Genomic DNA, 3679 nt, shown 5'->3' with positions numbered 1-3679 from the left:
CTTTGCCGGCCACCTTTTTCGGGACACTTCACACCGCGCCTACTGCTCCCACAGCCGCTTCCATTTCCGGCCACCGGCGTACTACCATTGCAACGTGGTTTAGCGGCTTTCCTCCTCCGGAAACACTGCCTGGCTTGCCATGACCACTTCCTTGTTGCGACCCCTTCTTCACTGAGCTGGCGGAGCCGTCACGCTTTTCCTGTATCGGTGAACAACTTCCTTCTCCTGACGAAACCATTTCGTCTCCATCACTGTCAACCTCTGCCCAACTAAACACTTCCGTTCCTGTGGAATCTTCGACACTTCCTCTAAGGCTAATCGTCTGCTGCAGCACTGGCTGTCGTAACCAACCCTAAGTGGCACTTTCCTGTGACGATCTGTCAGGATCATTCTCTGGAGGTCAATCTCATGCCTTGGCCAAGTAAGAAATCCACGCCGATGATGACTTCATCCAAAATGTCTGCCACTATAAACTTAGTGTACGAGGCCACACCGTCGATTATTACCTCGCATGGTACTTCTCCTAACACTTGGGTGCATTCACCAGTTGCAGTCTGCAGCTTTGCTCCAGGCAGTGGCTTCACATAAAAAGTGGCCAAATCCGGTCGAATAATGGAATGTGTCGCTACAGTATCCACTGTCAGTACTCTCTCCTGCCCATTCACACATCCACCAACACTGAGGTTGCATGCTTTCCGGGCAATTTGTGAGACGGAGATTATGGGCCCTTCAACTTTTGAATTGGCTTCGTCTCCTTCAGCCCTGCGTTTGCGTCCTGCTGAATTGTTGAGCCCGCTGGAACTTGCGCTGCAATCGCGGGCGAAGTGGCCTGGCTTTCCTCATTCAAAACATTTGCCAGATCCATTCTTTTTCTCGCCCAGCAGTTGGATAATATTCTTCAGCATTTCATTTGTCTCGTCCGGTATTTCCACTTCCACGCGATGTGCTTTGTAGGCTGGTCTACTTAGGAGTGCTGCCGTTTCACGTGTCTCAGCATACGAGACGGTTTCAGCAAATGTTGCCTTTGGATTCGCGTACGTCTCTCGCATGTCCCGCATTCCGTTGATGAACCTCTGGATTTTTACCCTTTCAAGGGGCTCACCAGATGCGTCTCCAATTGCCAAATGAGCCAACCTTTCAATCTCAGAGGCGAATTCCTGTAAAGTCTCGTTGGATTTCTGGCAGCGATTCTCCAGCTCCATCTGGTAAATCTGTCTCCTGTGCTCACTACCATAACGTATTTCCACTGCACCCATTAATGCATCGTAATTGTTCCTTTCACAGTCGGGAATAGTCTGCAAGATTTCCGCTGCAGGTCCTTTCAATGCGACGAATAAAGCAGCGGATTTATCCTCCATGCTCCAACGATTTGCTGTAGCCGTCTTTTCGAACTGGAGCTTAAAGACCTCGAAAGGAATAGTGCCGTCAAAGGATGGAGTCTTTACCTTGGGTGCGCTCGTCTAAGTAGCTGGACGATTCAACTGTAAATCACGAAGACGGCCTTCCAACTCCTCTACTTTGTCCTGTCTCTCTTCGATTTTGCCCTGTATTTGTGTAATTTTCGCACCCTGTGCTTCCAGCTGGGATGATATACGTGTCTCTTGTGCCAGTAGCTGAGTTTCTAGCCGGGATGACACCTGCGCTGATACCTCTGAAGATATACGTGTCTCCAGCGCTTGCATCTGGGATGACAGCTGTGATTACATCTGTGACATGCGTGTATCCTGTGCTTGCATCTGTGACTACAGCTGTGATGACATCTGTGACATGGCATCAAATAACGTTTTCATGTCTATAGCTGTTGATGAACTAACAGACTTTTGCTGTTCTTCAACCTTCCCGGATGTCTGCTGCAATGCTAACGATGACCAAATTGTAGTAGAATTAACTTTATTGTACAACAAACAATTAAAATACTTGCTAAAACAGTAAAAACACTTTACAATACTTGTTAGAGCAATAACAACGCTTTACTAAACTTGTTAACACAATTAAACTTATAGCTTGCTTATTCGCATCTCACTTCTCTGCTCACTTTACTTGTAGCTTGCTGACTTGTATCTAATACTAGGTTCACATATAAGAAGATTATCTACTTTTTCGAGATTAACTCTTAATCCGTAATTAAATTACGAGATTACCCATACAAAATTCGTCCCCCGTTAATCTGTAATTATAAAATAATCTCAGATTATAACGATAGTTTTCTCCATACAACTCTGTGTTTTCTGTGTTATCGATAATTATTACTACGAAGTAAAGGAGAAACGTCAAAGTAAAAAGTAAACGAAATGGACGCCGGCAAAGAAAAGAGGTTTGTAAACATACTTCTCATAAAGTATTTATTAAATAATATTATTAATGCATATATATTACAGAAAGAAGCGATCGCAATGGCATAAAGAAGAAGTCGACCTTCTTCTGGATTTGTGGGAGGAAAAGTTGCCGCAACTTCGAGGCTGCAAACGAAACTCCCATGTATATGCGGACATGGCAGTGGAAATGGCCACAAGAGGCTTTGTATTTTCCGCAAACGAAATTCAAGTCAAAATACATAATTTAACCAATAAATATAGGCAAGTTTTTCATCTATGCAAATTTAATTGTAAAAATATAATTCTTATTTCACAGAGATGAGAAAAAGATTGTTGGGCCTTCAGGCGGCACACCATCTGCGTGGGGGCACTACAACAAAGTGCACCAAATCCTCGGCGCTACAAGTCCTTTAACTTGGAAGCAATAGTGGAGGAGAGTACAGGTTAGTACGGTGAAGCACTATAATCTTATGCTTATACACTGACGCACACTCAAAGTTGTACTGTGATCTATTAACAATATTCACAATTGGGCTATTCAGGATGTTGTGGAAATGGTCTTGGACTTGCAGTTGGAATTGCATTAGCAAATTTTATGATTGCTGCCATAGCAACCGTTTGCATTTTATTGTTGTGAATTTACAAATGCAACGAATATCCTAATTCAAGAGCATATGCACGAGATTCGGAACGGCCCTCATATTTTCCTTTTGGAATGTTTTTCGTTGATGTTTCATGAATGTAGTATTTTTAGCAACTTCGAACTTGCACTTTGTTATACTTAATTCAATTGGCTACAAATCCGCATACTAATTTTTTAGAAATTCTAAATAAAGAATGAAATTTGGATTTTCATGATTTTTGTTAGATAATTAACTATAAAAAATGAAGAACCAATCCAAATGATAAACACTGTGGATATTGTAAAAATATCACTGTATAATTGTGAGTGTGTGTCACTGTGTTTATTGTTTATCATTTTCTAAATTATTACAGTTGAGACACTTGAAGTTGTGGTAGATGAAGAGTGCTACAATAGGCCCTCTGAAATTGAAGCAACTTCTCCTTCGCCTGAATTTTTAATACTGGAGGAATGTTCTTCAGAACCTCCGAAAAAGCGGAGGAAAAAAAAAGAAAATGTTAATTTCCAAGATGAATTTATTGAAGAATTTCGCGCGGCCAACCAAACAATCGCTTTGGAAATGAAAGAGCTGAAAGAGGATAGCAAAGAAGCCCTGCAAATTGAAAGGGATCGGAATGCTATTCTCGAAAAATTTCTAGAGGCTTTCAAACAAAATAAGTAATAAAATTTCGGGTCATTTCCAAATTGCAGGAAGGAAATAAAAGTGCCTTACTGTTTAATT

At 41.8% G+C, this 3679-nt stretch overlaps 1 long non-coding RNA gene across 1 annotated transcript; it reads left to right on the top strand.

Moving 5' to 3' along the window:
• Positions 1-2138: 2138 nt before the first annotated feature.
• Positions 2139-3660, top strand: LOC118749707. The gene is made up of 3 exons (XR_004994267.1): positions 2139-2314; positions 2379-2758; positions 3312-3660. It is a non-coding gene; the product is annotated as an uncharacterized LOC118749707 (long non-coding RNA).
• Positions 3661-3679: the final 19 nt, after the last annotated feature.

Source organism: Rhagoletis pomonella, unplaced genomic scaffold (assembly GCF_013731165.1).
Source record: "Rhagoletis pomonella isolate Grant_MI unplaced genomic scaffold, Rhpom_1.0 Rhpom_scaffold_00035, whole genome shotgun sequence".
In the NCBI taxonomy this organism is placed as follows: Eukaryota; Metazoa; Arthropoda; class Insecta; order Diptera; family Tephritidae; genus Rhagoletis; species Rhagoletis pomonella.
The sequence above is the reverse complement of the archived record's forward strand: the minus strand, read 5'-3'. Positions and strand labels throughout refer to the sequence as shown.